The 24,746-nt window shown below is 42.0% G+C and overlaps 1 long non-coding RNA gene across 2 annotated transcripts in view; it reads left to right on the plus strand.

Moving 5' to 3' along the window:
- LOC121233164 overlaps window positions 1-8,848 on the plus strand; it is an 85,045-nt gene extending 76,197 nt beyond the window's left edge. Inside the window, exons 14-15 of one of the 2 annotated variants that reach the window (XR_005932014.1) lie at window positions 7,523-7,791; window positions 8,464-8,841. This is a non-coding gene — a long non-coding RNA (uncharacterized LOC121233164). Of the gene's footprint in view, window positions 1-7,522 lie in introns of both variants that reach the window. The other variant, XR_005932008.1, reaches the window with a different exon arrangement.
- The last annotated feature ends 15,898 nt before the right edge of the window (window positions 8,849-24,746 follow it).

The following is a 24,746-nucleotide window of genomic DNA, read 5'->3' on the forward strand; positions in this document are numbered from 1 at the left end:
GCAACATGTTTTCAGGACACGGAATAGTTCACTAGTTTGTACTGAGGTCAGCGAATAGTTTCTGCAAGAAAAAAGGTAAGAGGAAAACTGGAGCTATTTCATTTTGCCATGTTAAATATGAATTTGAAAGATTGCATTTGCCTATACTTTCCTACTTAAATTAAAATCGTAAGTATGCACAAAGTATTTTGATTTGGATTGAATAAAACGATCTCCTGGTGGCGGATAGCCCCATTTTCCAGCTGGGAACCTAAGGCACAGAGGCTTAGGTGAGAGACTACCTGCTGAATTTGGAGCACCTATCTTAGACTCCAGCACCTTGATTTTCTATCATTTGGCATCAGACTGTACTACGTATGTGCAAAGCATAGTTTGCGTTGACTTGATTAATGACTGAAAGCTTGGGAACTTCAGCAAGTCAGATCCCAAATCGCATTGGGCAGCCAGGAAAAGGTACAACCCCGGGTTCTTCTTCAACATGCGTGATCACTCATCACGCCTTGGGCTTCCTCTGATCACTGTCCCTGCGGTGGGGCACTACTCCTTAAAAAAAAATCATATTCACATTTGTAAACAAAAACCAAGGAACCTGAGGGCCTGATGCCATGTAGTCTATTTTGCTACACAGTGAGGATCCCCCATGGGCAGCTGAAATGCCATTCCTTTTTCTTCTCATTAAAGCAATGAATAGCACTTGGGTATGTGTAGGCTGCGTGGAAGGAAATGCGCAGAGAAATAAGAATTTCTATTTTGACCCTTCCCAGCAAATTCAAGTCCTCAGTTACAAATTAAAAATGAGCCCAGGGCTATGGAAATACCAAAGAAAAAGGTCTGTAAAATTGTTTTCCTTTAGAAGGAATAGAAGACCATATGCAAACCCTCTTGAGCATTCTGTAAGGCTTTCTTACATGCTCACTAGAAACAGGTCTTTCCCTTATTATATTCAGAAATGAGAATTTGTGTAACTTCTTTTATTTGGTTGGAACTGCTGTTTAATGTGCTTGGAGGGGACTCACATAGAGGCAGTGTGACTTCTTGGGCTCCAGTATGATCACAGAATCATAGAATGGTTTGGGTTGGAAGGGACCTTTGAGGGTCATCTAGTCCAACACCGGAGTATTTGGAGTAGAGTCTTTTGGATTAAGTGATACCCACAGGTACAATTAGATGGGAGACTCTCCACTGGAAAGAGCCATCTTTTTGTCTTGTACTTGCTGTGCACCATTTCAGTATGGGGTCCTTTCTTACATGTTGGTAATCATGTCCATAGCCCTGTGGTTTGTTGTGGTTCTCCCATTGTGCAGTCCAAGAAAACCCTGCACCAGTAGCTCCTTAGTGTGCACTTCACAGTCACCAGTCCCTGGCCAGGTATCTTTTCCCCACTTTTGATACTTTTTTTCATTGCTAGCTATTTTTCTTTTTACAGAATATGATTTCCTCATGACAGAAGCCAGGCCTTTTGGAAATTTGCTATCAACTCTTGGCGCTCCTTAAAATGCTTAACTAATAAAATCATGGAGCCTGGTGCTTTTCCTTTTGCAGTGAATGGGAACAGAATATGAATTACCTCTTTCTCTCAAATTCCTCTACCTGGCTCAGTAAATTTTTGTTCTGATGAACCTTAAAAAGCTGGATTTGAATAGGGTTCTGTATGGGAGTTGCTCCATTTTTTCAATGCAGCATGATTCCAGGTTTAATTCTAGCCTCTTCTGCCCTCTCCCAGCACCATTTCTGTTTGCTTCAACTTCACTTGAGTCATTTGTCTGCCTGTCGCTTTCCTTCTCCACTCCTGGAAAGCCATTAAAATTGATTTCTGTAAGTATTTTAAATACTTCTGCTGGTCCCTGTAGGGCTGTCTCAGAGTCTGCATAGGTTGCTGTCAGTTGGGATGGTACTGGAAGATGTTGCATTCACACCAAGGGAGAAATCCCTCTTCCCACATCCTTCTGTTTTACATTTCTTTTCTGGGCTTCTAAGCAGAAATTTTTCCTGATGCTTTGAGATAGTCAGTGGAAATAAATATGAAATCTTGGCTCCATGGAAATCAATAACAAAATGCCTGCTTGACTTCAAAGCCCTGACCTACAAGGTTAATGGCACTAATTTAATGCTGCACATAAGATAAAATCCACTTGTGAGCCTTGTACTGTACCTGAGGAGCTGAGGGTTAAAATGTGACATTGTTACTAGCTGGTTTAGTTGAAACAGAACCTCATTTTTCTCATGGCTTGGACAATTGTGGACTTTGTCATCCTTTTCCTATAAGTAAGCTAATCTTTTTATTGATATAGTGCACACCAAGTACTACAGTGATTTGCGATGTGGGAAAGACTTTTGTTGCCGTTTCAGCATGGCCCTGAAAGCAGCTTTAATGACAGAAATGGAAAAAACAGTTACACATGCCAAATCATTATTCCAAGAGTTCCTCCAAATGATATGAAGGAGTACGAACTCTACAATACAAAGAGATTGCGGAAAATCTGTAGGCAGCATGTGAATCACATTGTCATGCTTCTTTATGGCACACATGGCATCACACACGTTATTTAAGTCAGCGTCCGGCAGACCAAATCCATTTGGAAGAAAGGTGATCGGTTCTGCGGAGCTGCTGGGCATGAACCAAATAGGTGTGGGAGACATGCCTGCAGTCATCTGTGAAAATGTCGGGGCAAAACAGGGGCATTAGGAAGACTCCAGAAGCTGGATGTGAGGTTTTAAGTTTTGTCCTAACTGGACTTGGAAAGGTATTTCTCTAGATTTAAGTTAACCAGTTCAAAGCCTTACTGCTTTGGGTCACATTTGCACAATGGAATTATAAACACATATTTGAGGAAACCTGAAATTAAGTAGTTAATTACTAAGTTTCAGGATTTTTTTTTTTTCTTTTTTTCAAAAGAGGGCCTAGAAATAAGATCTGGGTGGCGAAACAATTCATTGAAACATTTTTGACATTCAGTCAAATGTCTTAAGTAATCTGACAAACTGGTGGGATTTGAAATTGCTTTTGTTCTTGTTAAGGCATTGTTCATCTCTGCCTGCATAGTCCTGCCTGCCCCACTTCTCTCTCCACAACAGCCCTGGTTTGTGGCACAGCAGAGGAGTGCAGGAGAAAGCCATGAGAGGGCCCAAATGGCTTTCCTGCTGAAACATGCCTGCACCCCACCCAGACAGAGGGATGCCTCAGCCAATTTATTAGCCAAGTTAGAATAAGCAGGTGGTAATGTCCATCTTTAGGTGCATTTCAGCGGTTTTGCAGCCTGAAAAGTAAACAGAATTGATGTCATACTATTTACTGCCTTACATTAGCAGCCCAAAGAAACCTAAGGCCAGCATCTCGATTTGGCCATACTAGGACCCCTGTCTTAGAGCTGCCTTGAGTTTATTGTCGTTTTGTTATTTGCACAAACTGTACTGGGATATCAGGCTGGGCTTTGTAATAACTCTGTCTTTGGGCAGAGGTCATGGGATTTGCCGGCAATTATGTTCTGTCCTTGGTGAACAGTCACACTATGTGCAGGGAGGTTTCAACATAATCTCCCTCCCTGCAAAGGGAATTTCTTCAAAGGCTGCTTCCTAGCACAGCTCCTGCCAGTTGTGAGGGGACTATGTGAAAGTATCCAGAAGTGGAGTGGGTTGCATTAAGCCTAGAAAATTGCAGACTTTTCCAGCTAGAGTTTTGAACTCATCTTTTTCTGCCACTGCAGCATCCAAAAATCTGTTCTCAAAATATTTTATCCCAAAGTCACTGTTAACAGTTCTCTGTACTACATAATTCAGCTATCGCCCCTGTGTACGTTTTGTTCTAAAATCACCCTATTTTAAAAAACTTTATGCAGGAAAGGCAACATCAGAATAAATGATTAATAAGTATGTATACTATGGTAATGAATACTCTAGTCAATTTTTAGCCTAACACAATTCATATAATTCATATGATTTTTCATATAGTGCTATGGGTGTCACAGGTACTATCTGACAAGGGGTTGTCAGAACTCATTATTACATGGTATGGAGCAGTTGTGCAAGTTATACTGCAAAATGGAGAAAAAAAGTACTAAATTCACTAGCAAAACATGTTGCTTAAATATTTGCTAAACTTCACGCTTATGAATATTTCCTGTGTACTCAAAAATCATTACGTGTTTTTGACAGCTTCACAGCATCATAGAAACTTGTTGAAAAACTTGTTGAATTGGATCTCAGCTGTAATTCTTACAATATGATAGTGGATGAGTTGGTAAATCCAAATTATTATTTAATATCCCTTTCTTCTTTGAATACAAAGGAACTGTCTCCTTAACACTGTGATCTGATTAGCTGGACACAGAGAGTAAAGTCTTAGTTTATGTAATTACTTTATTTACATACACATATGTTTACCTAAGTTTTTATGAAGGAGGGCATGACTTCTTCTCTATGCTGTTCTGCATCCTAAATTACTCACAAAATGGCAGTTTCTCTTGTTCTGAGCAAGGAGAGATACCTTCCCCAGCCAGCTTTGGACTCTGACAGCACAAATGAGTTCATGCAAACAGCTTTATGTGGACAGGCATTGTACCTTTCTTGTTGTAAGCCAGCAAACAGTGTAATAACATGTATTACCTGAAATCTCATTAAAAGCTCATTTTTTAATGAACTGTGAGGGAGAAAAGAAGTGATTCTTCTTTCCATGTGTGGCACTTCGACCTGCCCAGGCTGCAGCACTCGCACTGTGTGCATCCCCCACTGGGCAGCTCTGCAGAGGTAGTAGTTGTGTGACCACATTTTCCCTGTTCATGTTACTTTCCTGTCTGCACTGCCGTGAGAAGTCCTTTAACACCATTATACTATGGGTTCAGTGGAAAAAAACCCCTGCAATTCAGCCACATATGCACACAAGTGCTTCCACTTCTATTGTTTGATTGAGCCCTGCCGCCTGCTCTTCCCCTTGAAACTGACCAGAACATTTAATCTGTGATCACAGAGCACTCCTGAGGTAACCACAGCAATGGGAAAGTGATGTGCAGAAACTATTTAAAGCATTTAAGCTTATTTTCATGACATTTAGCAACTGGAAACAACCAAAATCTCATGCAATCAGTGTGTCCTCTGCAGACCATCAGTTACCGTGTCCCCAGCTGGCAAAATGCCACTGCAGTACTTGCCTTGCCCCACTCCCCAGCTCTCATCCCTTCCCCTGTGCAGGGGGCCAACAAGCAAAGATTTGCAGCTGTCAGAGTTTCTGCCTCTATTAAGGATGTCTCTAAGACCAGGCAGCTTGCAAAATGAAGACATAGAAATTAATATCATTTTCTCTACCTTTCCGAAGCTAATCATAGTTCTTTGGGGTCTCTTCAAATCACAAAGTTTCATCAACAGCAAATAATAAGGGATGTCTTGTTTCCATTAGGGTTAATATCACAATTTTGCCTGATTATTCTTACTGCATAACTCAGTGGAAACAATGCATCTTTTGTAATAAAGCTTCTACCAGAAACCTTGGATGTTTTACAAGAAGGAAACATTGGCTAAGACTGCAACATAAAAATGTAGTATATGATTCCCATATAGATGTGTAGTATTAATATAAGCTGCCATGCCAAAAGCTTGCTGGTATGCCACATTCAGAATGGGAGGGATGAGGGAAATGTATTTTTCTGCTGCCTTTCCGTGACTTTTTTTTTCAAGTGAGGGATGTAGTGCAATATATTCATGTAATAATACGCTTAAAATCACTTGTGTTCAAATGAAGCAATGAGCTCCAGAGCATTCACTGCATCCAAAACTATGCCCTTACGGTTTCAATTAAAAGGAAATTATTTGCTTTGTGAAACTTTGCCTGGATCTTTAATTCTTCCTCATTGTTTGAATACAGCTCTAAAAAGCTACTGTACTTGAAGTTGCTAATCAGATTTCATTGGTAACAGTCATATGTCATGTCATGTCACACGAATATTGGTGATTCAGTCCAGTTTGCAATAACGAAGATTTCATTATCGTCTTCTTTCTGGCCTTTGTAATACATACTTTATGCACTCCACTGCCCGAGAGTATTTTCAGGTTTTCAGATGACTTTTTCTGATACTTCCCAACAAAACTGCAGTTTAATCTTTCAAAACATGGCGTTGATTACATTAGTTTTGTGCTGAGCATGTGCTATTGATCTTTCCTTGACAAAAAAGGAATGAATATAAAAGCAAGCGGCAATGGCCAACTAGTCACTAACTGCGAACTTTCCTATACTCCTTAATTGTCCAGTATAGTAAGTTCTTTCAAAACAGAGCATGAAAGGAAACTACATCCAACCCAAAATGCATAGTGTACATACATCACTCTGTGCCCAAATCCCTGGTGTGTAGCGGCGGTTTTGTTCAGTTGCAGTTACACAAAGCAGACTCAGTGTACATAGCTGGTGGGTCCAGAGGCTCCACCTTCTGTTTGTTTGCTGGTTTTCTTCTCAAGAGCTCAGTCTACCATACCTTCATCTTCTATTGTTTTTCTCTGGATCAGCAGCAGCTCTGGTGATCCAGAGTACTGCATCAGCCAGTCAAGGGAAGCAGGTATTTACTGTATTGTCCCCCAAACCTGCAAGATGCCACCATCCTTGAGCCTCAACTTCATGTTGAAGTAAGCACTTGTCCCTTCTGTGGTCCAGGGTGAATTACTGCATCTGCTTTCAGAAGAGGTCCACTTAACACAGCATACAGCAGTCTACTCCTGCTTTACACCATGCTCCTACCTACTGAGGGTGGGAATGCTCTTGTTGGCTTTTTCACATAGTGGTATTTTCCGCAATTCCACATAAAGAAATGAACTGTTGCTCATTTACATATGGCGATATGAAGTTGTGAGTATCAGCTAAGCAGCTGAGTAAAAGAAGGAGAGTTTTATTCGAAGTGCCGAGCAGGAGCAGATGCATATCTTGTCAGTTTCTCACTTTACCTTATGATATTTCGTTGACTAATTGATAGTGCGACAATGAGGGAACTGCTTCCAAAAGAGTCAATTACTTAGTCCAAAATGGCTAATAAAAATGTCCTATGAATTGAAACGTAGCTCAGTTTGAAAGGAAATTATATCTCCCTGGAGACTAGTAAATGGTTTGGGAAAAATGTGTTCCACTGTTCTCTTCTTTGTTGCAACAATATATGCTGGAAAATATCCTTTTATTACATTTGGTTCACTTTAAAGACATACTGGTTCAAATAAATTGATGGGAGAATAAACCAAGAATGACTTCTAGTGAACGCTGCTAAATTAAAATCGATGAACTGTAGGCACTCAAGGCAAACGAGTCTTCATCTACTCAACATGTCCTTGGGCATTTTGCTGGCCAATTTTGCAGCCATGGGCAAACCAGGGACTTTCTTTTCCTACAGGCTAGTTGTTGTTGCTTTGTGTTGTTGTCACCCCTAATATTTTACTAGCTTCTGTTTTATTTCTTTTTCATCCACTGTCATATCTGATCACATCACTCTAAGGAATCTTTCCAAGAGCAGTCAGGCCATCAGTAACATCTGGTTTATCTCTATATTTTCCCTAGGTTTGGTGTCTTCAGCATGATAGTCTATGAGTGTTTTTCCACCTTCATCAGTCAGATCACTTTATGAAGATGGGTAAACAACATTATCTCCACTTACCAGCTGGGAACAGGGATGCAGAGAGAGAATGAGTGGCTTCCCAAGGCCACAATGAGTCAGTGCCGAGCTACCCAAAGATCCCGGTCTCCTAATGCCCAGCCCATGTCTGACCTGTTATGGCATGGCTCCTGCATCTGTGGAAGAAGTGAGGCCAGACACTCATGCAACACCGGTTGGTTTCTTTGGGTCTGCTGGGCATTGGTGTTATGGATGAAGGAAAATAGTCGCTGTCAGATTCGCAAAAATGGAAAAAAAAAAAAAAAAAGAGGAAAAAAGTGTTTATTAAAATGTTCCCTAAAAATATTTATTGACTATTATCAACAAAACTTTTGATGTGAGAACTAAATGCAGTTCAGCGGCAGTTCAGCAGAGATTCCCCAGCTGGTTTTGGCTGAGAGAGCCTGGTGCCAGCAGCCATCCGGCTGTTCCAGTGCCTTGCCAGGACACAGGGCATTGGATCAGCTCAGCTATTTCTAAGTTATATTGATGCCATTTCTGAAGATGAGCAAGCCTGCCTTCCAAACTCCCAGGATGTGTTGAGGCATTTCTTGCCAAGTAATATGCACAATGGATTAGTTGTGGTGTGCTCTGGGAGATGCAGACTGTGTAGAGACCCCAACCTTTATTCCTAATTGCAGGGGAATCCCCTAAAAGCTGAGATGTGGATGGATTTTATACTTTTCCAAAAGCAAGAGAAATCTACATTTTCCTTCCCCTCAACCTAGATTAATGATTTCATAGCTTGTCAGTAGCCTTTAAATAAGGTTAGCCTCTGGCCTAAGAAGTTTCTTATGGTTCCTCTCCAGTGGAAGAACTGATCTATAATCTGTTGTAATCTTTCTAGAAGCATCTGCTCCTTGCCATGGTCAGAGACCTGAAATTGGAGTTAGATGGACATTTGTCCTGTCCTGGTAATAAAGTAATACTGAACTTTTTTGGAAACTTCCATGCTCATGCACATAGAAGGACAGAACCAGAGAATAAGTACAGTCTTGTGGTTCACCTTTGGTAGACTATATCATGTATTAATGCTCCAAGTGTGTTAAAATCAATAAATCCCATCTGAAATCCAGAACAGTGAATGGCCTGGATTTATCTCATTTGTTTAGGCTATGGTGAAGAAATGGAAGCATAGCATCCTTTGATGTGAATTTCATTCCTAGAATTAAAATTTCCTGTTTTTCTCTGCTGCTGGTGCTTTTGATCTTGAATTGTTAGAAGACATCTCATTTTAGGGTGATATAGTTTAACTGAAATACTTAACTATCGTTCTTGAAAATATTAATATAAAGAAATATCTAGTCCATTGTGGTTGCCCTGTCAAGACCCCCTCTGCACAGATTGCAGCCAGTTAAACAAGGGCAGGAATTCTTCTTACAAACGGTTTTGGACAGAGAAATACCCAGTTTCTTATGAACATGAAAAGCATGTTCAGTATTAGTTGATAAAACACCAAAGAAGCAAGCTTGTTTTTGAAGGGTGTTGCTGCTGCTTGTGTAGGAAAATGTTGCAGTTCTGTGTTTAGAGAAAATATGCAAGTGTGCTAGGATTGTAAGCCTGACTGTCCAGCACGGCTGCTACTGCATTTCTACATGATAGTCCTCTTTCACAGTTGCTGTAGCAGCACTGCTCTGCAAGTATGAATAAGTAATAAAAGTTATGACTCCAGTACAGAGATTTTATATGACAGCGAACAACTGGTTTAAAGTTCATTCCGGCTACTGTCACACACAGTCGGCTTTCTGGCTCCCTCTTCTCGGGCTGATGTCTTTGGTTTGCAGTAAGCATCCATTTTATCACCAGTGATTTGTGAGCCCATGTAAGAACCCATGACATACAGCAGAGCCCTTAGAGTGAAAAAGCTTTTTGTTTTCTTCTCCTCATCTTCACTGAGCATCTGTTTGGCTGTTGCCTGATAAGATGAAATTAAATTAATGAAACCAATGCCTTGGATGCAGGAACAAAATACACAATTGTGAAGTAACTGATAAAAATGACATAACGTTATATGCAATTCCAGCTTAATATATGCAATATGGTATCTGCAAGAGTCAAACGGTGTCTTTCAAGTTAATATTTTAATGTAATACAAGGTCTTTGCCCTGAGAGAGTTTAACTGGTAAAATCCCAGATGGGCTCCACTCTGTCTGTTGCTTATTCTCACAAGACTATCATGAGGGCCATTCAGAAAGATGTCTTTTCTCTTTCAAATTAACCCGTCATGAATAAGCAGTGGAATCTTACTATCACATCCCTGCAACCCAGCCAGTATCATCTTTCTATTTCCTTTTCATCACTAATCTAACTAACTGACAAGATACCAGTTTTAAAGAAGAACTGTGGAGGGAACAGATCTACTGATTTTGGATTCTGTTGCTTCTTTACCCTGTATGTAAAGACGGTCTAAAAATGTGTTTGTTTTGGTTTTTTTTTAATACTTTGTCCAATCTGCCTGCATGGTTTTATTGGGTGATTTGTTGACGTGACAGAGAAGCTCTTACTGGCACCCTCCTGACGTTCCTTTTCAGGCCATTAGATAGAGATCATCTGCAGTGGGATTAGGCTGTGCTTGAGGGCCGGGAAGAGTTAAGGTTCTCTTGGGGAACTTGAGTCTGAAAACAAAAATATCACAAAAGCCAAAGCATGAATTCCATTTCCCTTTTACATGAACACCTGGAGTGGTGAAAATAAAAACATAAAACCTCAGTATCATAAAACCTCCTGAAGAAACTGGTGGAAGGCAGCAAGCTCATGGCATTTGAGCATGCCCTCCCATACCCACAGTGGAGGGAATGGCAGGAGAGGAGGATGGATGAGCAGAAGGGCTATATCAGGGCAGGGCACAGCCCGCAGTGCCTGACGATCTCCCACTGCAGTTACACACATGGTTTCTCTGAGAGCAAAACTGTTTAAAAAATCCCTGCTCCAAGCTGCCATTCTTCCTGCCTGCACTGAAGTTCACTGTCTCCTTCGTTATACTGTTTGCAGGGCTTTCTCAACCAGACATGGAAATGATGCATTAAGGCAAAAACAACCCCCGCAAGCCCACAACTTTTTCTTAGAAGGTTTCTTAATTCAGATCATTTCCATGATTTGCATTAAGGCATCGTTTGACAAACAGTTGCACTGGTGCAAGCAAAAAGATGCTGAAATATAGCACAAGGACAGAAACAACAGGCCGAGGGCAAGAGTTTCTTAAACAAGCTTTACTGTTACGGAAAACGGTCTCCTAACTGCAGCCTGGGGCAATGCTGTACCAACTGGGCAGCTGTGGGAAATGCTTTTGCAACCGAAGCCTCCTTTATTCTTTAAAATGTTGTTGTTCCCAGCCCCTTCTGTAATAACAACACCAGCAAAAGCTGAAGTGTGGACACAGTTAGAAAAAACCCATGCAAACAGTGGTTCAAAAAGTTCTGGAAAACAATTATTTTCAGCAGTCCTATAAACTGCTTTTTTGCTTCCGGGGGGTTGGTAGGAGAGCTGCAAAATGGAGGAAGGGCCTCTGATGGGAATACAGAGCTCTCTACCTCACACTGAAACATTTTTCAATTTGTATGTTAACTAGGTAAAGTGATCTTAGAAGCACCAGATTCCCTTCCCATTCACCATGGTGTAAGACAGATCTCTTCCCATGCCGTGGTTTCACCGGGGTCCTGGTCGGGGCTTTCCCAAGCTCTGCTGCAGCCCCGTACTGACTCCTTCTCCCATAGGGGACATGAACAGTGGTAGAGCCACTGTTTCGGTCATCTCCCCTCATATCTATGGCACTGGAGGAAGAGGAGGAGGTGCAGGGAATGGGGTCAGTCTGGCAATGTCCCTGCTAGCATCCCTACTCTTTTGCCTAGGGGGTACTCAGGCAGGTGATTAAGTGTCTGCACGTCTTCGCTGAAGGGACCCATTTCAGGTTTCCCATTTTAGCCTTGCCTTTGCTGACTCCAGGACATGAAAAAAAATGTTCCTGTAACACTGGTGATTCCAACAGCTGCAAGAGTCTTTGCATTTAAGATAATGCTTTGCTGATGCTGCTCGGCATCTCTGCCACAAGCGCAACATATGCAATAGTGAAAAAGAAACCCCAAGGCTTGTCAGCCCTGATATGGATAAATTGCAGCTCTGGGCAGTGTCTCAATACAAGCTGCAAAACGTTATTCAGCCACTTGAGTATGAAGTACTTCCCCTCCCGCCTGCTAATATCTCTCAGCAGTTTCCTGAGAATAAGATTATAAACTGCGTATATGGAGCAACCCCACGTGGGTGCTGTTCCAGCATAGCCCTAATCCTTCCTGAAGACACTTGGAGTATTTTTACTCCTCATTTCTCTCCTGTTATGTGTCCATCCTGACAAGCTTGCAGCATTTGTATTTGTTCTTGAGTGACATGATTAAGAAATAAAATCAGATGTCTCAAAATTTAGAGACTGTGAACAAAGAGCTAATCATAACTGTTCAGTCCTCACATAGTATTACTCTAAGAAGGATTATTTAGGTGTCTCGTGCCTTTGAGTATCTTTTTCTTTTTAGTTTATTTTTTAATGTTTAATCACAATTTCCTAGATTTGGATTGCCTGTCTGGGGCTAATAATAGTATTTCTGTAATATTTTACCCCTAAGCTATGATACAGTCTCAGACTTAACACCATGCTAATACAGATTTTGAGAGCTAAAGTGTCTTCCAAAGTATCCACATTGGATGCAGGAGGGGCTCCAAACTGTGATATCCCATTTTTCCAACATATGGGAATCACATGTGGGGAAAGCCCAGCATCAGAGTTAATATCTGCTGGGCAGTTTGGACAACTATTCTTCTGTAGCCTATAGAGTTGCATCACAGATATGTTGTAGCATATAATTAAAAAAAAATGCAATAGAGGTAAAACTGGTAGCTGTGATTCAGTTTTAGTATTACTGCTGACATGGGAGAAATTAGGTTGTGATTCTGGCTGTTTAGGATGGTGAAAGCAGTCTAAGAAGCTAAATCAAAGAGGATTTGAGGGACTGTGAGGGCAGTGGATCAAAACAAAAGCAATTCTCTTCTTTCCCCATCTCCCCCTCTACCCTCTTTGAGCCTGTTCTAAGTCGCCCCTAGCAATTATTTTTTAAAAAGGATAGTCATGCTTAGTAGGACAGTCTTCTTCTAAACTAATGCCAGTGCATTGGTAATAGCAGCTAGGAAACAGGCGAAACTCTGAAAAATCTGTTCTTTGTTTTCTGCAGGAAGTGATTAAGATCTGATGGTAGGGATTTTTCTTAAGCAGCAGCAAGTAAATAAATTTATTAAAGATTACTTCAAAGCCATGTATATTCCAGCTCTGTGTGTAGTTGTATTCTGTGATAAGGACTAAATCATCTGCATTGGGAGCAATGGGATTTGGATTATGTTCTTTAAGGATTATGTGCTGTATGGTTTGAAATAGATGAAGAAGAGCCACTACTTCATTGTAATAAAGGGACCAAAAGTGTAACTGTGGGATGATGACTAGGTGTGACTCAGTCTGCCAGGACTCTGAGCCACCTCAGTCCTGCAAATCACTTAAATGCATGCTGAACTTTAAGCAAGTGAATGTTGCCCTTCACCCCTACGGCCTTCAAGGTCTGCTCACCTATAAACACTGATGTAAAGAAATATGATTATCTACAGCCCAGAAGAAGGCGAAGATCTGCCTTCGCTCGCAGAAGGACAGATTTGCTCATGGTCTGGGGCATGCTGGGGTTCCCAGCAGATGCAGCTGAATGGGCTCTAATGCTGCTACCATTTTCCCAGCAGAAGAAACTATTTCCACTTTCAAGAGTTTAGAAGCAGATTTTTATAGGAATTTGAGCTTTACCCTCTTCCTTCAGAGGAAGTAAGCACCTTTAAAAACATTCTCTAGGAGAAAAAAGGTAGTGAGCACAACTATGGGAGAAATTGGACGTCTGGGGTCTCCCTGCAGCTCACTTCTGCAGTACAGTATTGAGGTGATAGGGGAGGGAAGGGCACTCGCAGCCAATTTGTGGTGTTTGAGATGCGCTGCTGTGATATACTCTTGCAGGATTCATTCTTTATTAAGGTATGTTGTACTAGGTGTGTTATATACCTGCTCTGACATGTTCCTGCAGAAAATATTCTAGTCACCAGTGACTGACCCCATGTGAATTTAAAAACTTATTTATTAGGAAATCAGATGAAAGGTAGCTTTATGCAAGCCAGCTACAGTTGTGAAAGGAAGCCACAGTCTAGATGAAAGGGAATGCTTAGTCCAAAGTAAAACATGTACTGTGTTTGGTCACATCCCTGGCGTGACGGAGGACGGCTTCCTACCCACAAATGATGATATTGTCTTCAGATAATTGCTCCCTTATCAGATAAATCACTGAATTTCTCATTAAGAAACGGGTATATTCTTCTTGGGGACGCCGTGGTGCCAGTCCGCGACGTGTGGGTGGGGACAGAGCCCCACTGTGCTGCCGGCAAACCCAGCCAGCTCTGCCGGGACGCCAGGCTCGGCACTTCCCAACAGTTTCCTTTTGTTCGCCTTGATGGTGATTTCAGGCAGCGCTGCAAATGTCCCGTAACCCCAGTGCCTCTCGCTTGTTCCTACTGCGGCCCTGGGAGCTGCGGGTTTTGGTGATGCCAGCTCTCCCTCTGCACCCAGCGAGGAGAAAACCACAGCCTTGTCGGAAACTGCTCATGTTCATTTGGATAAAGGACATTTGTGTCTCTGCATTGCACATTTGTACGTGTGCACAAGTCAAAATGGGGCATCTGAAGCTCTTAGGGAGTCCTGCAGCCATGTCCAAAAAGTGCAAGTGCACACTTCTGGATATTTTGGAAAGCTCTGCTGTTGACCCTCATAGATGTGCCTGTGCATGTATGATGGACACCCCTCTCACACTGTGGTCACATGTGGTGTCACTCAGTCTGCATCATCAGAACTTCAGAAAGCTCCCCACGAGGATGAGAACTGGGAGCTCAGGGTAATTTTTAATATCTGCCTGCAAACAAAACACTTCTACACCCAGAAGTAAGGCTGCAACTGTATTTCTGTTGTGTATGGCTTGTTTCCAAACTAGAAATCAAAGATCAGAGACAAGAACTTCATACATTAATACTTCCCCCAAAGTGGACGCTGGAGTAGGTAACACTAAGTGGCTGAGGAGGTGGCCTGTAAGGAGTAAGGGAGGCAGCCAGGCGCTCCGGACTGCCATTTCACCCATGTGCCCAATGTAGCATTCCAATGAGAAGGTGCAGAAGTATATATATATGGATCAAAATTACTCAGAACTTAGTGGGAAAGTGATTTTATAAAGACCTAGTAGGTCAGGCTGGTGTTGCATTTGTGTCTCTAACATGCCCTTGTTCAGATGGCTTTTATCACTCTAGAGTACTGCTTTCACAGAAGAGCATTTTTGCAAGTAATGGTGAGTAGTACTAATGAATGAATACATTTCTGGATTTTGCTGTTTTCAGATAATTCACAAGCACACATGTAAAATTAATCCACTCAATGACTGATTGTCAACTCACCCAGCTGCAGTTGGGTTGATTGGTGATTCTCTTTTTAAATAAATAACTGAATAAAAGTAGATTGCTGGTTTTGATTTTGTCAAGATTCCTCAAGAAAGAACCAGGGAACTACTGTCCATGGTTGGCTATTTCTCCAGAAAGCTTTCAACACATCTTGTGGCCTCTCCTCCATGCCAAGTACAAAGTATATGTGAGCCTTGCCATAGTACGCAGCTTCCCAGATTAATTCTGGTGGGAGGCTTTACATTTATTGTTACAACCTTTTACTCTAAGCACTGATGGGGAACCTAGAACAAATTATTACATGCTGAAGCTCACATGCAGTAATTTGATCACAGAGAAAATATAACGAAGAACTTATTTGTATGAGCCTAACGCCGCTGATTAAAATTGAATTTGTCCTGATTTACACCAGCCTGAACTGAATTAAGTCAATAATGCTCATCTCCATTCAAGGAAGTACTGTGAAAAGATGCCTAATCAGTATGACTACTGGAGGGAAGGTCATTTCTTTCTTATTAGTTCAAACTTTGTCTATCATAAATGGTATGGTAATTCCTCTTTGTGCTACAAATGAACTGTCAGCTTTTCTAGCCCCTGCAGTAACTTTCAACACTGATTATACTCTAGATCAGCTGTTCATCTTGACTTTTAGCACTTAGTGTTTGTATGAGAAGTGCCATAAACTATCTGGATCTAATGCCCTTAATGATTGTAAAGGAACTGGTAATTCAAGTCTTACTTTTTAAATAAAATTTTTATCCTATTAGTAGGCTTCAGAGATGAATGTAGCTGGAGCATATTATCTCATTTTGAATGGCCAGTTTAAAGAGGGTTTCTCATTTAAACAACAAAAAAGGTCTTTTCATTGACAAATATTGTAAGTCTTTGGATATCTGCTTTGTGCCCTTAAGGGACAGCTTGCTGCAACTGCCCAAGTCTGTAAGAAGAAGACAGGATATTGTCCACATAAATTTAAAAAAAACTTTGCAAGCCTTAAATCAAAAGAAGAAGAAGTTTTGATATTTTTCAGAAGAGCAGCTAAAACCTCTTCAGGCATAATTTATGCTGTTGACAGCCGTTGCATATATAACACCAGGAAGTCTGGTTTTAATTCATGTAATATTCCTGGGGAGGTGGGTGGCTTAGTTAATAAACTTGATCTTTCACCTTCGGAATCAGATTAAGTTCCCTTGTTGAAACATGTCTGTCTTTAATTTGGATGCTCGTTTACTTATGAAGGTTACCTGCTGACCTGCGAGAATCAGAAATTGATGTCTAACACACAGCACCAAGTCCACAGGCAGACGTGCAGTGAGAGGAGCACAGAAGCGGTCATCCGCGCCAGGCAGAAAGACAGAGGGGCATCCCGTGGTGGACCAAGAGAGCTCGAGGCATGGGTGGAGGGGGGGAAAATCATGGCTTCACCAGGTTATAGCAGTAAGGAGACATTTGTTGCTACCTACTTCCCGAAGTGTCTAAGGCTGGAGGCATATATCCTGTCCCATCTCCGCCGAGCTGCCATGGTTGGTCTGCTCAGGGGGTTGCCAGCACCCACCTGCTCCAAAGGGAGCAGTGAGGCTGGGGAGGCAGGGGGATGGCTGCTCCTGAGCGGGTTGTTCAGGGCTGTCAGAGGTACCATTGAAGACACTTGCAGACAAAACAATTCAGCATTTATGGAGCATGCCCCTTGTAAGATGGAGGCGATCAGAAGCAGGTATTTTTTTAAAGCAACTGACTCCCACATGCTAACCTGAACCCCAGCCTCAACTGTACTATAACCAGGAAACAAAGCCCTTCAATACCAGAGAATGTTCAGCCTTGATGCCCACACACACCCGGTCTCTTCCCAGCTCTCATGTCCCTGGGGCATTCAGAGTTAAAAGGTTCCTGCATGCCTTAGATTCCTTGGCTTTCACTTAGATCCATCGTGAAATACTCAGAAAACAGTCCCTGAAATAAAGGACAGCATCAAGTTTTGACTCCTGTTAACTCAAGACACTTCAGTGTCCTTAACACAGTCCCTGACCATAAAGACAAGGATACCAACCTCTACCCCTGCCCTAGCTGGCTGTGCAGCAAGGCACCAAGTCACATTGTCAGGGGCTGAGAAGGTCCTCCAGCTCCCCTAGCAGCAGAATTATATGTTACTTTATAGGCCCTGGAAAGTATTACAATAATTATGACTTGAAATACAGTAGATTCTGGATCACTAGGCTAATATCTTCAAGTGCTAGACAAGGACTTTGCCTACCAACAAGTCTCTGCTCACTGACTTTCTGTGTTCTACCTGATACAGCAAGAATAGCCTGTCTGCCTGCTTTAGATTTTGAAACCCTAAACCTAACCCTAACCCCAACCTGAAATGTACCTGGGTAGCAGGTCAAACAGCAAGAGACCCTCTGCTCGATGTGCTACAGTCCCCTTTTACATCCCATCTCCCTGTCCAGCCACTGCAGGATGCTGCAGTAATGAAGTCCTAAAATGCTTTAGGCTCCAAACTCCTAAACAGCTTTAACCTCAAATGTACTCAGAGGACCAGCCACTTCTGTAAAATCATGACGTGAATGCGAGTGCCCCACTAAAAGCATCTCTCCCCCTGCCTTCATGGGCTCTGCAGGTTGTGACAAGAATAACCTGTCTGACTGCTTTTGCTTCTCTGACAACTGATTTCAGGAATGGGATGGCCCCATGGGCTACATATGACTTTAGGGGTAGATTTCTCATTGCAGAAGTTAATGCATTTAAAGACATTTTTACTGAGGCATCCTGTAAAGCCTAGGCAATAAACTATGGGCGCTGAAGGCTGTTGTGTCCTGCTATATAATTACATTTCGCAATACATTTCAGGTTAGAGTTAGAGAAAATGAGGCAGCCGAACAAGTTATACTAGCTGTATCCTGCACAGACCAGAAAGATAGGGAGAGGATTCATACTAAAGGGAATCAGGGCTTTTAATGTAGCTTATGGTCCCCTGGGAATTTATGATGTTAGGGCTGGGATTACAATTAGGATATGGGGATATAAAGCATCTAGACAGTGTTTTTATGCAGGGCACAGAGAGTAAGAGAGACAACTGTTTATGGGCTTAAGGCTGGGGCTGTCTTGGAGTATATTTACTACTGTCAGGGTGATGGTTAGAACTAGGGAGAAAACCTAAAGCAGCCAGAGGGGCTGTCCTTGCTGCATCCTGCAGCTCCTAAAAAGGCAGGAAAGAACAGAAGTTAGAGACACTCAAGTAAGGCAGGGCATGGTCCTGCCTATAGAACTGCCTTGGTTGTGGGGTGCAGATGCCAATGCATTTAGAGACATTTTTCTTAAGTTCCTCTGCAGCAACAAGGCTTTGGGAAAGAAGACTTCTGCTCTGGAGGTTGAGGTCATTACATCATTGTGCATGACCCAGTGTCTTTCATATTCCAGGAAAAGGTCCCATCAGGAATGAGGGAATATGCTAAGTTAATGTCAGGTTTAAGATTTGAGTTGGAGGAGCGAAAGAAAATATTCTTGATGCCTTCTGCAGAGCTAGGAGGGTTTTAATGAGAGGAGTGGTATTTGAGGGGCAAGATCCTTTTATCATGACTTTGGGTAGGTACAGCCTTTTGTTTTTTTCTGAGCTTATGGATAGGGATTGTTTGTGAGACCCAAATGCCTTCCCTGTGGGTGTTGCAGGGGCCAGGCAGAAGGTGAAAAACTGCTGATGGGCTGAAGGCGTCCCTTATGTCTCTATATGCATGGAGAGTCCTTGTACATCCCAGGCTGGGACTTCTGGCTAGGAGTAGGGATGAGGAGCTGGAAGCAGCCAAACATGTTTTTCTCACTGTGTGTGCAGAGCTCAGAAGGATGAAGTGAGAAGACGTGTTTGGCAGTCCCGAGCCCTTCTGCGATATTTCGGGGAAGGTACTGCTCCCCATCCACCTGTCTTCATGGTTCAGGTCTTGATGTACCATCTTGCATGCTACAGGCAGTAAGGGGGAAGGCAGCTGATATAAGGATTGAGAAGTGTAGCTTGAGTGTGAAATAACTCCTGCTTAAGCGCATTTCAGGCTGAGTTGAGGGAGCAGAGTGGTTTTACAGAACCAGATGCAGCCAGAAAGTTTATTATTCTTCAGTACTGCAGAGCACAGAAAACTTTGTTGGGAAGAGGAGCTCTGCTCCTTGTATTGTTATTTACTGTTTGGGATAGACAGCTTTTTGGTTATCTAGATCCTGTCCCATCTTCCTAGAATGAATAAGGCAGAGCAAGAACAGACTTTCTCCCTGCTATAGTTTCTTAAAATGCAACCCTCACCCCCCACCTTGGTTTAAGGCATTTTGTTATGACAATCACAATATACTCTCAAGGTGAGATGTCTCCAGGAAGCCAAATGGTACTTGAAGTCGTAAACAAGCTCCTGGACCTCACATACACCACTCCTCCCCATAATGCTCTTCCATCTGCAGGATGCAACAAAAATAAGCTATCTGGCAATTTTGCCTCTGTAACCCTAACCCTAGCCTGAAACGCACCCACATAGGAGTTCAGAAATGAAGAATCAGCCCAAGCTCTTCAACTCTTAGCTGCTTCTCCCTTAGTGTCTGCAGGGTGTATACTAATACTTTTAGCTACAGTAATCGCCGGACCACAAAACATTCCCTCAGTCTGGTAGGTCATCAGGGAACCAAATGCACCCCTCTCTCTAGCCCACTAACACTCATCCTTGGGTTGTCACAGCTCTGTGAGAGTAAGTTTTGAGTCTATTAGTTTCTCTAACCCTAACTCTAACCTTAAAATGAGATTTTGTCATGGGACAAAGTGCTACCTTAAAATGTAACATATGAGTTCAACTTTGAATTTCACAAGTCTTTTCTTAAAAAGTTGCCAACTTCCTAGACATAGACCTATATAGTGAAAATAATCCGCCTGGCTGCTTTAGGTCCTAACTGTAACTCTAAATCATAATCTTAGCACAAAATGTAGAAGAACAGTAGCTCATAGCCTGGAACGCCACAGAAGGTCCTCACATCACCAGTAATCCCTCTTCCTTTTTCATCTCTGAAGAAAGTCACAGTAATGATAGTGCTAGCTCTAACCCTATCCCTGGCCCTATTTACCCACTCAGTAATTCAGATGTTCAGAGGTAGCATAAGGCCTTCACCTCACAAAGTTCCAGTATTGTCTTACAGCGTGGGCCTTGGAGGACACCACAAAAATACAGTCTTTAAGTGCACTAGGTTGTAGCACCTGAAACCTCCAACGCGATACGAAGCCAGGTCATTTCTTCTTCTAACTCACAAGACAAACCCCGGAACCACCCCCAACGTCAGTCCTATCCCTAAGTTTCCAGACTTTTCAGGATGCTGCAAAAACAAACTGGCTGTTTGCTGTAGGTTTTCTAACCGTAACCCAAGTCCTCACTGCCTCTGGGGTAACTGTAAAACTGCACTAACACCAGTCCTGTTCTGTGTTGCTGTGCCCTGCAGAGTGCAAGACTAACTTGTCTGGCTGCTTTAGGTTGTCTAACACTAACCATAACCTGAACCTTAACCTGAAATGTACTCTGGCTCATGTAGCAGGTCACCCAACAAGACGCAACACAGGGCCTTCAGCATCACTAGCAACAGCATTGTCTTGTACTCTTTTTACTTCAATACATCCCAATAACAATGCTGACAAATGCATTAGGTCCTAGAACTGAAACTTAAACCTAGCCTGTCCATTGCATATTGTCCTGGTTTCGGCTGGAATAGAGTTAATTGTCTTCCTAGTAGCGGGTATAGTGTTATGTTTTGGGTTCAGTATGAGAAGAATGTTGATAACACTGATGTTTTCAGTTGTTGCTAAGTAGTGTTTAGTCTAAAGTTGAGGATTTTTCAGCTTCTCATGCCCAGCCAGCAAGGCTGGAGGGGCACAAGAAGTTGGGAGGAGACACAGCCAGGGCAGCTGACCCAAAGTGGTCAATGGGGTACTCCATACCCCATCAGTACGGAGATGTCATGTCTAGTATATAAACTGGGGAATTGGGGGTGGGGGGATCGTCGCTTGGGGACTAACTGGGCGTCGGTTGGTGGGTGGTGAGAAATTGCATTGTGCATCACTTGTTTTGTATATTCCAATTCTTTTATTATTATTGTCATTTTGTTATTGTTATTATTATCATTATTAGTTTCTTCTTTTCTGTTCTATTAAACTGTTCTTATCTCAATCCACAAGTTTTACTTTTTTTTTCTGATTGTCTCCCCATCCCACTGGGTCAAGGGTGAATGAGTGAGTGCCTGTGTGGTGCTTAGTTGCTGGCTGGGGTTAAACCACGACACCTATATTCAATGGCAACACAGGGCAGAGAACCCTACTAATACTAGTCTTCATCATATCTGTCTAGGCCCTGTGTGATACTGTTAGATTAGTGTGTGTAGATCCTCTAGCTTCTCAAACACTAAACCTAAGTAAGTTCAACATCCACCTATTTGGCAAGGCTTCTGGGTGAGAAACCCCATATTATACAGCATTGAGTAGTACCTCTTTTCTCCACAATGATCTGGGATCTGAAAGATGCAGCAAATGTAGCTTGTATGTGTTTTCTTCTACAGTAAAACCAGATCCTAACTCTAAGTCATAAAGAAAGGAAGTGGCTTACACAACAAAAACCAGTATAAGATTCCCAGAGCCCCTCTGCTTCAGTCTTTCTCCTGACATTTCCATCTTCCTGAATGCTTACCAAATATAGTTTGTTCTCCAATATGCTTTTGATTCTACATCCCTAATACAAACTTGTAGGGTTCCCAGGGACCTGCCATTACATAAAAATGAAACAAGGCTGAGGAGTACTTATAGTACTTAGTATATTAGTTGCTTTCTCGACTCTGCAGAATGCAGCAATAATTAATTTATACAGTTTTACATTCCATAACACTGATCCTAATCTTTAAAATTACCTAGATGTTGATTTATATTGTCAAAGGCAATGTAGTATCTTCATAGTATCTTCAGTACCACCAATAGCTGTCTTGACCCGTACCATCTCATTGCTTCAATACACTAAATTAGAAGTTTCTGGAGGCTTCCAAAGGTTCACTCATACCATCCTCCCTGCCAATCCTTTCTGGTTTCTGCATGAGGAAACAAGAAGTGCCTACCTGTGTCTTCAGGATCTGTATTACTTGCCTCAGTCCTAATCCCAAACATAAGTGCACTCATGGGGCCAGACACCACTTTAAATCTTAATATAAGGACTTACAACACTAAAATGAGTCCTCACTGCACTTTTCTAGACTTTTCAGGGTGTAACAAGAATGACCTGTCTGTATTTTTAGGTTCTAGAAGTCTAATCCTAACTGTGATACTAACTTTGAGTTAGAAACTGCCAGCCCTTCATTGAAAAGCAACATAAGGTGGAAGACTCCACACTTTTTCTATAGTTATATTCTGGGGCCCTGCAAAGATATTTCAATAACAACTATAGATGCTTTTTAGATTTTTAAATCATTAAAATGCTCTAGTCCCACTCCTGTGTGACAGGCTAGCTGGCCTGGAGTCTAGAACCATGAACTAACAGGTACCTGGTAAACTAGTCTATGATACTTAAAAAAAAAAAAAAAAAAGCAGCAACCTATTGGGTGTAAATAATACTAATCCTTTACCTATCTTTTCTGGCCTTTAGTTAAAACATTTGTCTGATATACTTTCTCATATCCACACAACAAAATTAAACAAGACCTTCAACGCGGCTAATATTGGTCCTGTCCTTAACTCTCTGGGCCCATCCTCATGCATGCAGCAATATGAACAACTCTAGATTAGTTTTATTCTGAATCCCGAACCTTAAACCCTAATTTGGTATATAGCCATACAATGAAAGAAAACGTAAGGTGTCTGCTAAACTGATTCTGTATCTTCTGCTACCCTTGTAGCTGTTTCTGTAGGCTATATTACAACCATTAGTCCTAACCCCAAACCCAACTTTCCCCTAACTATACACAGAGGAGTATCCCCCACAATGACGGTGACTGTAATACATTGACTGATGTCTGTCAGGTCTTGTCCTCTTTTTGAGTCTGGGGGGTCTCACAGAATTCTGTTGTAAAAGAAGTCCTTTAAAGTTTACATAAACCATCCACTAACTCACTACAGCCTAACTTTACTTTTGTCCAGGAACGCATTCCTCAAGTCAAGGAATATGTAAGACCACGATCTTTCCAAATCACTTATCTGTCTAACTCTGTGTGATTGATGTCATCGGACAATATATTGGACTCTTTAAGCTTTTGGGTTTGGAGACTGCATCGAGGAGACAGCCCAGTCCCCAGGTCAACTGGCAGTGTCCTTTCCACTCAGGAATACTAATAACCTTGAAGTGGCACATGGAAAATGTTGCACCCGAGACATAATAGTAAGATTTCAATTTTTCATCAAGATCTTGAGACAGACATGGAACAAGTTGGAGAGGACTCTGTCCTGGCAACCATGGCCAAGTGTTCTCTTGGAGACATCTGGACAATGAGAGGATCATGCCTTAGTGACAAATGAGGAGCAAACTTCACTGATGGTTTGGAACACTGCAAAGGTTAGAAAAAGACTTTAGATGTTAAAAACGTGCCATGAGGAAAAAAAATGCTACTGGTAATTCTGATATTCTTGTAACCAGATACCTAATCAAGGGCGAGGTGGAACAGACAAGATGCATCTTCCCAATGTATTGTACCATCCTTCCTTAATTCTGGAAAAAAACACCTGCTTTGTTGTTTCCTGGATCTCTATGACCTGCCAACGGAGCTATTCCCCTTCACACAAACCAGCAGATGTTCTCCGGTATTTAACCCTACAGCTGACTTGTGCAGAAAATTAATTTGGGAAGCTCTATTGGACAGAAAGTGTTTGGCAGCAGAACCGGGAGAGGAGAGTTGCAGTGCTCAAATGTTTCCACTTCTCTGTGCCCCACATGTTCCTCCTCCACTGCAATTCAGCACTGCCATAAAGGTAAGGACACAGACATCACTGCTTTAGCATTCCTGGTACCTCCAGGAGTCAGAAACTCATTGTTTATGTTACTTTTTTGATTGTCAAGTCGTGTTATGCTGCAGGGAAATTTCCTTGCATCTCTGTTGGTTGGCCATAGATTTCATCACAGTAGGGAAGAAAATGGGCCAAGTTCAAGCAAAGAGAATTCCTTATCTCCTGCAGACTGTCTCTGCTGGGGGGTGCAGCTTTCAATGGTCTCTACTGTAGCAGAGAGGATTTCTCCTTATTGGTATCATCTGGGTTCAATTAAATTGACATTCTTCATCTGGAGATTTCAAGTGCAAACTTCGAGCTACTTTTGGCTTGTGTTACCATAGGCATGGCTGGAGAGGTAATCTATAGATGTCTGTAACTGTAATTCCACTGCTGTTGCTGAAGTAGGGCTTTTCTAAATTTTATTCAGAATTTAAGGAGATAGGTTGATTGAGATTTAACTTACATTAGTCATGAGTGCTGTTCAGTGTGGATATTTTGCACACAGTGTCTGTTATACTGAAGTCAGTATTCTGCGACAAAGCCAAACTTTTCAGCACCAGTGACTTAAAATAATATGGAAACAAAAGTGGAAACCAGCTAGAGAGTAGAAACAGCATTTGATCATGTAGATCTACATAAGGGCTCCAACAGCA

Source organism: Aquila chrysaetos, chromosome 3 (assembly GCF_900496995.4).
Source record: "Aquila chrysaetos chrysaetos chromosome 3, bAquChr1.4, whole genome shotgun sequence".
In the NCBI taxonomy this organism is placed as follows: Eukaryota; Metazoa; Chordata; class Aves; order Accipitriformes; family Accipitridae; genus Aquila; species Aquila chrysaetos.